Raw genomic sequence first — 12,471 nt, 5'->3', positions numbered from 1 at the left:
GGTGTGCCAGGCGCTCTCACAAGGGTGTCAGAGGGCTCATCCCCATCATCCCCACTCCATCTCTGTGATGGGAATGAAGGTTCCTCCTTCATTCCCATCACAGGCCACCCTGGCCCATCTTGGGGTGGGCTGGGGGGCAGGGTCATCCCATGACTCTTGAGATTCAAAGCCAGACCATTGGAAACAAAGATCACCCCCAAGATCGTGTGCTGTGGGGCAAGATTGCTTGGGCTCAAGTCTTGGCTCTGCTGTGTGACTTGAGCTAGTCTACTCACCACTCTGTGCATCGGTTTCCTCAACTATGTAATGGAGACAACAGCAGTGCCCGCCTCAGGGTTGTTGCAAGGACTACGCGTGAAGGACTTAGAGCTGTGCCTGGTGCACAGTAAGTGCTCAATAAATGTGGCCATTATTACTTTTTCTCTCAGAAAGCCTGGCTCTTCAAGTGTGTCAGCCTTTCAAGACTGTTGTTTCTGGGATGAGTTTGAGGAGTGTGTCTTGGAATCCAAAGGCAAGCATTCTAGCATGTGTGCTCACTGCATCAGCTCCCCCGCTGTGGGCCATGCATATAGGAGCAACTGCTTCTGAGAGTCATGGGGCACCTGGGAGTGCGAGGAAGTGGGAGAATGAGAGGAACCTCAGTTAATGTCTCAAAGCAACATCCTGCTACTTAACGTTGATCTCCTTCCATAGCCAAAGGGACTCTGCACACCTGAGCCCCTGCTGCTCCCTCGAACCTCCTCTCCAGCTCATCCCGCCCCTCACTGCACTCAGTCACCCTGGCCTCCATTCTGATCTCCTATTGTACCCAGTCTTTCCTCTCCTCAGGGCCTTTGCACTGGCTGTTCCCCTCTGTTTGCGATGCTCTTCTCTCAGACCTTTTGTGATTGGGTCTCATCATTCAGGACTCAACTGAAATGTCACCTCCTCGTAGAGCTTCTTCCTTCAGTGCTTCAGGACCACCCATCCCAGTTAATTTCTCTCTCATTACTCAATTTATTTCCCTCATAGGTCTCATCATCATCTGAAATAAACTTATTTGTGAATCGTGTGGAATATTTACCAGGGTTAAAATATCTATAGTTACCTCCATGAGAAACTGCAAGGGCTTTTGGTGCTAAGCTGCCCAAAGCTAGAACTGGATAAATGGCCCAGTGATCCTTTTGACCTCAGTTAAAAGGTTCAGCGCCAGACCGAAATTTCAGAAATCTCGATGGTAGGGTCTGCCATGTAAGATACATCATGCCACACAAAACAACACATCAGTAGCTGTTCTGGGGCATAAAAAGTGGAGCCACAGCTACCGAAGTTTGGAACCCTTGAGTTTAGCACTGGTGAATAGATTTATTTCCTGCAGAACTTCTCAGAGCATTTAAAATTCTAATGTGGCTGAGAGTTTTGAAAAAGGGCCCAAGTATGGACTATTTTGCAAACAGGGAAAGTAAAGCAAGATGCTGAATATTTACTAAGTCTACTATGCACAAGCCCTACAATGTGTAGTGGAAATTGAGACCCATGTCTCCTAGCCCATGAGGGAAGCTGGGGTTTGAATGCAGATCTGAGGTACAGAATTAGGAGTTATGAGCCTAAATAAAGCCCTGCAGAACTTGTAAGCTTAAAGCCAGCCCATGGGAGGAATAGGAGGGGCAGTGTGGTACCCATCAGTAAATTAAGTAGAGAACCTCCTTGGGAACATCTGGTAGAGGTGGGCCCCACCCCCTAAAAGCACATCCAGGCAGGTTGCGAAAGCTGTTTCTGGGATAAACCCAGGAATTCCTCCAAAAGGACAGATTCTCTCTCTGTCTCTCTGTCTCTTTGTGGGAGGGTGCTTTCAATGGGTATTGGAGTCTGAGAGAGAAGGAATTCAAACCTGTGGTCACTCCAGATCTCCATGATGAACAGAGAGAATATAGAACAAAGAAGAGCATACTACTTAAACTCCAGCCTCCCAAGTGAAGTCTCTCTAAATTCAGCCCTGGCAAGGGATATTCAGACTGCCTGCCAGCCCCCTGTCCATATACCCCATGTCTCCCACATGCATAGCCTTCCCCACTATCAACATCTCGCATCAGAGTGGTACATTTGTAACAAATGATGAACCTACATGGACACATCATTATCACCCAAAGTCCATAGTTTACATTGGAGTTCACTCGGTATTCTACATTCTATGGATTTTGACAAATAGATAAAGATGTGTATCCATTATTACAATACCATACAGAATATTTCACTGCCCTAAAACCCCTACGCCTGCCTATTCATCCTTCCCCCAACCCCCAGCAACCACGGATCTTTTTGCTGTCTCCTGGTTCACCTTTTCCAGAATGTCATGTAGTTGGAATCACACAGTATGTAGCCTTTTCAGACTGGCTTCTTGCACCTAGCAATATGCTTTTAAGTTTCCTCCATGTCTGTTCACGGTTCCATAGCTCATTTCTTTTTAGTGCTGAACACTATTCCATTGTCTGGATGTACCACAGTTTATCTATCCATCCATCTGCTCTGAATTCTTTTTAACCAGGTTTATATATTAATAAACCAAAAAGGTTTAAATGTAATATATCAAATACAAAAATATGGAAAAGAGAAAGGAAACCAAATAAAAACAAAAACCGCAAAACACCCAGAGAGCTAGGAAATCTAAATTGTTTCCTAATGAAACAAAATTTTCAGTGAAACCAACAGAGTGAGGTAGGAGGATGCCTGACCTTCCCATCATGCTTTGGGACAGAGACAGAGGGACACTGACTCGTCCACCAGAAACCTGGCAGACAGAAGAACTCACCTCTCTCAATGGCTGTCTCCATTTGGAAGTCTGATAGCCATCTCAGACTCAATACGTCCAAACTAAATTCTTGATTTTCACTCCCAGACCTGCCCCTCTGCTGATCCTCAAAGTGGTTTCATTGACTCAGTCTCCAGACGTGCATTTTTAAAGCTATTTTTGGTTCTTTAATTTACCACAATGCAGTCAAACACATAGCTAGTAGATTGCTTTGGAATTCATTGAATGTTTTATGGGCCAGAGATGTGATTAATTTTTACAAATATTCCATGTGTGCTTGGAAAAATGTTTTTGTTTCTCCTGAGTGTACATTTCTTCTATATTTAATATCTCAAACTTTTAAGATGTAGCATTTAGATCATCTATTTCTCAGTATGAGTATTGCGTGCTTGATTTATCAATTTTTACGAGTAAAAATCGGGGTAAAATCTCGCAGTACGGTTGTAGCTGTGTTGATATAGCTATGGATTTTCATTCACTGCTTTATGTATGTTGAGTTTGCGCCTATTTACAACCTGTTTTGACCCTTTAAAAGTACAAGACAGCTTTATTTGTAACATAAGATGCTTTTTCCATTAGTTTCATCAGATTTTAATATTGAGATTGCTACCCCAGGTTTATTTTGTTTAATATTTGTCGGTTACAACTTTCCATATTTTTTTTTTAAAAAGTGATATTCACATAACGTAAAATCGACAATTGTAAAGTGAACAATTCTGTGGCATTTAGCACATTCACAATGTTGAGCAACTATCACCTCCGTCTAGTTCCAGAACATGTTCATCACCCAAAAGGAGACCCTGCACCTATTAAGCAGTCACTCTCTCCTTTCCTTATCCCTTTCTATAAACCTCTCGGTATTCTTACGCTTTTGAGTGAGTGTCTTGTATACACCATACTGTGAGATATTTCCTTCTTACTTAATCAATCTAAGAACTCTTTTAATTGGTGAAGACCCAATTACATTCACTGTGATATTAGGAGTAATTCTTCCATTAGAGGTTTATTAAGTAGAAGAAGTCAAGATGGCGGCGTAGGCAGACTCTGAACTCACCTCCTCCCCAAGGACACAGCCAATTTACAACTACTCGTGGAAAATTACCCTGAGACAGAACTGAAAACTGGATAAGAGGAACTCCTGCAACAACGGACAATCCTAACTGAGGTAGAAGAGGCAGAAACTCCCTTCTGGAGAGGAAAAACGCCGCCTTCACAAGCCGCAGCACCTCAGGGCCACCCGGGAGCAGCTCACAGGTACGCAGCCCTCCCTGGAGGCGTGGGGCCCTGAGCCGGGGAGTGCCCCCGCTGTGGGCATTTTGTGGACCCAGCACAATCGAGACGAGTGGCAGAATATCTGACTTTGCCTGCTACTAAAACATTGGGGAGTAGCCCCAGAAAAGCTGGTTCACAAAGAAACTAAAACCGGCTCTTAAAGTGCCCATGCGCAAACTCACCCGTTTCAGAAAGCAACCTAAAATCACCAGAAAGAAAGGTGCACAGTGCTTTGGTGAAAAGAGACTCACCTAATAGGCCCTGTGTGCATCTCGGTGAGAGGTGAGACCTCTGCAGGGGCTGGGACATTGGTGGCGGCCATGGTTGTGGCCTGGTGTGGGCGTGCTGACACAGACGCCATTGGAGTTCTCCCTGAGGCCTGCTAGTCCAGGTCTGCCCCACCCGCTAGAGCACCGATTTAATCCAGCTCAGCCAGGGCAGGCAGCCCACCCTAGAGACTGGCCCCACCCAACAACAAGCCCTCAGGCAACTTGTGGGCCTGCATAGACTGGTGACTGTATTCTCTGCAGCCTGGCAACTGAACCGACTTCAGTGGGGCAGGGCGTGCACAAGGAGCGGGTGGAGAGTGTGGGGCGGTGGTGGAGTGTGTGGGGCTCCTGCCGGGGAGAGACTGGGTGCACTTGGGGAGGTCGGGGCGCGCACACGGGGCAGGACTGTGTTGACTGTGTGTGTGGACCAGTGGGCGGCAGGGCTTGTCAAGCTTCAGAAGACTTGTGCTTCTCAAAGACCTACATAGGGGGTTTGCCCCACCTTCCAAAGCCTGAAACAATTGGGTGCTCCCGTGCCTGAGGCCAGCCCCACCCAGCTGCAATCCTCAGAGAGCTGACGAGAGACCTAAAGGCTGGAGGCTTATAGCAATTGTAAGACCCTGAGCCTAACAACCTGCCACGCTGGGGGCCTACTCACTTAAAAGAAATACTGCAACACAAATGTGATATTAGAACTTGCAGCCAACTGTGCTGGGGCTCCCCACACCTGATAAAGAGACTGAAGGGCCCACAGCAACTACAAGCAGCTGAGCATTACAACAGCTGGCCAGGAGCATAACTCGGCCTCCCTGGGCGCCTACAGGGAGAGCAAACAGGCCACAACACTAGGACACACGTAGCCCACATAGGGGTCACCCCTGGAACATTGAGAACTGAGGGAAGCACACTGCAGGCCTCCTAAGCCATCACTTACATAAGGTCACCTATCCAAGAGCAGGAGACGTAGCTGACCTACCTAATACATAGACACAAGCACAGGGAAAGAGGCAAAATGAGGAGGCAAAGGAATGTAATGTCCCTTACATTCCAAGTAAGGGAACAGGACAAAACCCCAGAAAAGGAACTAAGTGAAACAGAAATGAGCAACCTACCCGACAGAGAGTTCAAACAAAGAGTGTTAAGGATGCTCACTGATCTGGGGAGAAGAATAGATGAACTCAGTGAGAATGTCAACAAAGAAATGGAAGATATAAAAAAGAACCAATCAGAAATGAAGAATACAATACTGGAAATGAAAAATCACTAGAGGGACACAAAAAGCAGAGTAGAGGATACAGAAGGACGGGTCTGTGAGCTGGACGAAAGACTAGAAGAAATTACCCAAGGTGAACAGGTAAAAGAGAAAAGAATTAAAAAGAGTGAGGACAGTCTAAGAGACCTCTGGGACAACATCAAGCGCACTAACATCCGTGTTATAGGTGTCCCGGAAGGAGAAGAGCGAGACGAAGGGGCAGAGAATCTATTTCAAGAAATAATAGATGAAAACTTCCTTAGCCTAAGGAAGGAAACAGACATCCAGGTACAGGAATCCCAGAGAGCCCCAAACAAGGTAAACCCAAAGAGGCCCACACTAAGACACATCATAATCATAATGTCCAGAATTAAAGATAAAGAGAGAATCCTAAAAGCTGCAAGTGAAAGTCAAGTTACATACAAAGGAAACCCCATAAGGCTATCAGCTGACTTCTCAGCAGAAACCTTACAGGCAAGAAGAGAATGGCATGACATATTTAAAGTGTTAAAAGGAAAAAACTTATAGCCAAGAATACTCTACCCAGCAAGGTTATCATTCAAAATGGAAGGAGAGATCAAAAATTTGCCAGACAAGCAAAAATTAAAGGAGCTTGTCACCAAGAAACCAGTGTTACAAGAAATGTTAAAGGGACTGATTTAAGGGGAAAAGAGAAGACCACAAATAGGAAAAATTATCTATTTCCATGATAAGAGGGTAAAAAGAGGTTAGATATGATATCAAAAACATAAAAGGAGGGAGGAGGGGAGTTAAAGAGTAGAGCTTTCAGACAGAAGTCAAACTAAAGAGACCATCAATTCTGTATAGAAGAAGAAAGGAACAGAGAAGGACTACTAAAACACTGAGAAGAAAAAGTTAAAAATGGCAGTAAGTACATACTTATCAATAGCTACTTTAAACGCCAATGGACTAAATGCTCCAATTAAAAGGCATAGGGTGGCTGATTGGATAAAAAAACAAGACCCATATATATGCTGCATACAAGAGACACACTTCAGACCTAAAACATACTCACAAACTGAAAGTGAAGGGATGGAAAAAGATACTCCATGCAAAGGGCAATGAAAAGAAAGCTGGGGTAGCAGCACTAATATCAGACAAAATAGACTTTAAAACAAAAACTGTAAAAAGAGACAAAGAAGGGCATTACATAATGATCCAGGGAACAATCCAACAAGAGGATACAACACTTGTAAATATCTACACACCCAATGTAGGTGCACCTAAATATATAAAGCAATTATTAACAGACATAAAAACAGAAATAGACAGTAACACAATAATAGTAGGGGACTTTAACACTCCACTTACACCAACGGATAGATCATCCAAACAGAAGATCAATAAGGAAACATTGGCCTTAAATGATACACTAGAACAGATGGACCTAGTAGATATATACAGAGCATTCCATCCAAAAACCGAAGAATACACGCTTCTTTTCAAATGCACATGGAACATTCTCCAGGATTGATCACATATTAGGCCACAAAACAAGTCTCCATAAATTTAAGAAGATTGAAATAATACCAAGCATCTTTTTCTGACCACAACGGTATGGAAACTAGAAATCAACTATAGGAAGAAAATCAGAAAAGCCACAAATACGTGGAGATTAAACAAAACGCTACTGAACAACGACTGGGTCAATGAAGAAATCAAAGAAGAAATCAAAAATACCTGGAGACAAAATGAAAATGAAAATACGACATACCAGAATTTATGGAATACAGCAAAAGCGATTCTGAGAGGGAAGTTTATAGCAATATAGGCCTATCTCAACAAAACAGGAAAAATCTCAAATAAACAATCTAACAATGCATCTAAAGGAACTGGAAAAAGAAGAACAAAGAAAGCCCAAAAATCAGTAGAAGGGAAATAATAAAAATCAGAGCAGAAATAAATGAAATAGAGACCAAAAAACAATAGAAAAAATTAATAAAACCAAGAGCTGGTTCTTTGAAAAGATCAACAAAATTGACAAACCTTTAGCTAGACTCACTCAAGAAAAAAGAGAGAAGGCACAAATAAGTAAAATCAGAAAATGAAAGAGGAGAAATTACAACAGACACTTCAGAAATACAAAAAGATTATACTATACTATAAGAGAATACTATGAAAAGCTATATGCCAACCAATTCGACAATCTGGAAGAAATGGATAAATTCTTAGAATCATGCAACCTTCCAAAACTGGATCAAGAAGAAGTAGAGAATTTGAATAGACCAATCACCAGTCAGGAGATTGAAACAGTAACTCAAAAACCTCCCCAAAAATAAAAGTCCAGGACCAGACGGCTTCCCTGGTGAATTCCTACCAAACATTCAAAGAAGACATAATACCTATCCTTCTCAAACTCTTCCAAAAATTGAGGAGGGGAAAGCTCCCTAACTCATTCTATGAAGCCGACATTACCCTGATACCAAAACCAGACAAGGACAACACAAAAAAGAAAATTACAGGCCAATATCACTGATGAACATCGATACAAAAATCCTCAACAAAATACTAGCAAGTCGCATACAACAATACGTTAAAAAGATTATACACCATGATCAAGTGGGATTTATTCCAGGTATGCAGGGATGGTTCAACATTCGCAAATCAATCAACGTGATACACCACATTAATAAAATGAAGAATAAAAATCACATGATCATCTCAATAGATGCAGAGAAAGCATTTGACAAGATACAGCATCCATTTATGATAAAAACTCTGAATAAAATGGGTATAGAAGGAAAGTACCTCAACATAATAAAGACCATATATGAGAAACCCACAGCTAATATCATCCTCAATGGTGAAAAACTGAAAGCTATCCCTCTAAGAACAGGAACCAGACAAGGATGCCCACTGTCACCACTCCTATTTAACATAGTACTGGAAGTCCTAGCAAGAGCAATCAGGCAAGAGAAAGAAATAAAAGGGATCCAAATTGGAAAGGAAGAAGTGAAACTGTCACTATTTGCCGATGACATGATTTTATATATAGAAAACCCTAAAGAATCCACCAGAAAACTTTTAGAAGTAATAAACGAATATGGTAAAGTTGCAGGATACAAAATCAACATACAAAAATCAGTTGCATTTCTATACACTAACAACGAAGTAGCAGAAAGAGAAATTAAGAATACCATCCCATTTACAACTGCAACAAAAAGAATAAAATACCTAGAATAAACTTAACCAAAGAGGTGAAAGAGCTGTACACGGAAAACTATAAAACATTGCTGAAAGAAATTGAAGAAGACACAAAGAAATGGAAAGATATTCCATGCTCTGGATTGAAGAATTAACATAGTTAAGATGTCCATACTTCCTAAAGCCATCTATAGATTCAATGCAATCCCTATCAAAGTTCCAACAACATTTTTCACAGAAATAGAGCAAAGAATCCTAAAACTTATATGGAACAACAAAAGACCCCGAATAGCTAAAGGAATCCTGAGAAAAAAGAACAAAGCTGGAGGTATCACACTCCCCAATTTCAAAATATGCTACAAAGCTGTAGTAACCAAAACAGCATGGTACTGGCACAAACACACACACACAGATCAATGGCATAGAGTCGAAAGACCAGAAGTAAACCCACACATCTATGGACAGCTAATCTTTGACAAAGGAGCCAAGAACATACAATGGAGAAAAGAAAGTCTCTTCAACAAATGGTCTTGGGAAAACTGGATAGCCACATGCAAAAATGAAAGTAGACCCTTACCTTACACCATACACAAAAATTAACTCAAAATGTATTAAAGACTTGAATGTAAGACCTGAAACTATGAAACTTCTAGAAGAAAACATAGGCAGTACGCTCTTCGACATCGGTCTTAGCAACATGTTTTCAAGCACCATGTCTGACCGGGCAAGAGAAACAATAGAAAAAATAAACAAATGGGACTACATCAAACTAAAAAGTTTCTGCACAACAAAGGAAACCATCAACAAAACGAAAAGACAACCTAACAATTGGGAGAAGATATTTGCAAAACCAGTAAGCATCTGATAAGGGCTTAATCTCCAAAATATATAAAGAACTCATGCATCTCAACAACAAAAAAACTAACAAACTCCAGTTAAAAAATGGGCAAAAGACCTGAAACAGACATTTCTCCAAAGAAGATATACAGGATGGCCAACAGACACATGAAAAGATGTTCAAAATCATTAACTATCAGGCAAATACAATCGCAGATATCACCTCACGCCCGCCAGAATGGCTATAATTAACAAAACGGGAAACAACACGTGTTGGAGAGGGTGTGGAGAGAAGGGAACTCTCATACACTGCTGGTGGGAGTGCAAACTGGTGTGCAGCCACTATGGAAAACAGCATGGAGACTTCCTCTTCAAAAAATCAAGGATAGAACTACCATATGATCCAGCTGTTCCACTGCTGGGTATTTATCCAAAGAACTTGGAAACACCAATGCGTAAAAGATGTACATGCACCCTGTGTTCATTGCAAGCGTTATTCACACAGCCAAGTGCACTTGGAAGCAACCTAAGTGCCCATCAAGGGACGAATGGATAAAGAAGCTGTGGTATATATACACAATGGAATACTACTCAGCCATAAGAAACGATGAAATCCAAGCTTTCATTTGTGACAACATGGATGGACATTGAGGGTATAATGCAAAAGTGAAATAAGTCAGAGGGAGAAGGTCAAATACCGTATGATTTCTCCTTCATTAAGTAGTAGATAATAAACAACAATAAAACAAACACATAGAGACAGAGATTGGATTGGTGGTTACCAGAGGGGAAGGGGGAGGGAGGAGGGTGAAAGGGGATAATTCGGCACATGTGTGGTGACGGGTTGTAATCAGTATTGCTGGGTGGTGGAACATGATGTAATCTATGCAGAAATAGAAGTATAATGATGTACACCTGAAATTTATACAATGTTATAAACCAATGTTACTTACAATAAACAAAAAATTTAAAAAAAGTTTACTGCTGCCTACTTTTCATATATTTTCTATCCACTGTACATTTATAAAGTGTTTTTTTCTCCTTCCACATATCTTTTTTTGATAAGATCAAGCGTGGATGATGGTTTTCTTTAAACACGATCCAATATTATGTAGCTGGTAAAAATTATTAAGTCTATGAGTGAAACATAGGCATATATGTGAAATTTAGTATACTAATATAATAAGTGTGTAAATACTTTATGTATGAGTACAAGGCGATTGAAGGACAAGACGAAAAACTGTACTTTTAGGGGCCGGCCCCATGGCTTAGCAGTTAAGTGCGTATGCGCCCCGGCTACTGGGCGGCCCGGGTTCGATCCCAGGCGCCGCAAGATCAAGGCACTGCTTGTCCAGCCATGCTGAGGCCAAGGCCCCACATACAGCAACTTCAGAAGGATGTGCAACCATGACATACAACTATCTACTGGGGCTTTGGGGAGAAAAAAAAAGGGGGAAAAAAAAAGGAGGAGGATTGGACAACAGATGTTAGCTCAGGGCCAGTCTTCTCTCAGCAAAAGGAGGAGGGATTGGCATGGATGTTAGTTCAGGGCTGATCTTCCTCCTCCCCAAACAAACAGACAAATGTAAACAAACAAAACCTGTACTTTAGGTGGGATTCTCACAGGTTTCTTTTAAAGAGGTCATTTTAAAGGTTCTGGTCAGGCAAAGTGGCATACCAGGAAAGAAAACTAATTCTTAAACTCAGCAAAATCATGATTTAAATGCCACTCAGAGCCACTTAACAGCTTTTGGAACCTGGAGAAAAGTTTTAAAGCTGATACTCCCAGGACTGTCACTACAATTACAGGAGAGAATGTAGTTACAGGTGTTTGGGAGTAGAGACCACTCAATAATTGTGATGCTTCCTCCTCCCCTCCTGTGGAATCCAATTCCTAATTTCAAAATTTAAATGAAAGTAAATAAAAGTGTTGGGGCATGACCTTGCTCACTTCAACCCTAAAGAAGAGGACTCTCAAGAGCGACCACACCAAATTGACACAACCACATTTGGAAGGAAGCTATGGGGACTCTGGGAGGCTAAGTTGACCAGACGCCCTAGTGAGGCTCCTGCCTGCTGGGAGCAGTCGCAGGGAGTGCCCACGGCCTTGGACAGAAAGTCATGTTTGGAGAGCAGCTTGTTGCTTCCGCGCCGCTCTTCTGCACTCCAGAGATGCCTGAATTCTCTCCCCTGCCATTTTATCTGATGATAAGCCATCAATGGATCTCAGTCTCTGTGCCAATCCAGGAAGGGGAAGAGAAATACGGGAGGTTTGAAGAGGGGCAGTTTCCCCTTTCAGGGGGCTGGAGGAAAGTACCCATGCAAAGTGGGGGCAGCTCAGAGCATAGTGGCTGCAGCCTGGTCTGAGGGCATGCTGCAGTGCTGAGGGCTTGCACTGGAGCTCATGAGTCCTGGGGTCCACCACCTCTCCTCTCAGGGGCTGCAGGAAGCAGTTGGAGAGAAAAGAGTTGGGAAATGTAGTCCTTTAATCCACCCCATCAGGCTGGGATTGTGGGTTTATGGCTCATTTCCTTTGACCTCATTAACTTCCTCCAATATTCCTCTGTCCAGAAGGCTCAGCTAGGTGTGTCAAGCTGTTTTAAAATCATCAGCGTAAACCATGCTTTAACCTAGGATCCAGAGTCTAGGCAGGTGGCTGTGCTGATCTCTTCCTCCCTTATCAAGAAGGAACCCTAGCACTGCAGAAAATTCACCCCAGACGGGACAGAGAGTGAACCCAGGAACCCTGGGGTGTGAGGGTGTGTCTATGGGGGTGTGAGGACTCTTCTCTGCTCCTCTGCCCTCCCTTGGGAGTGAATTTCTCTCCAGGGAGGATGGGAACAAAAATTTAATCCCTGGAAATTCTTTGCCTGACAAAGCTTACTCTC

This window comes from Ceratotherium simum, chromosome 18, assembly GCF_057802395.1.
Source record: "Ceratotherium simum simum isolate JZ-2026a chromosome 18, ASM5780239v1, whole genome shotgun sequence".
Taxonomy (NCBI): domain Eukaryota; kingdom Metazoa; phylum Chordata; class Mammalia; order Perissodactyla; family Rhinocerotidae; genus Ceratotherium; species Ceratotherium simum.
Note: the sequence above shows the minus strand (reverse complement) of the source record.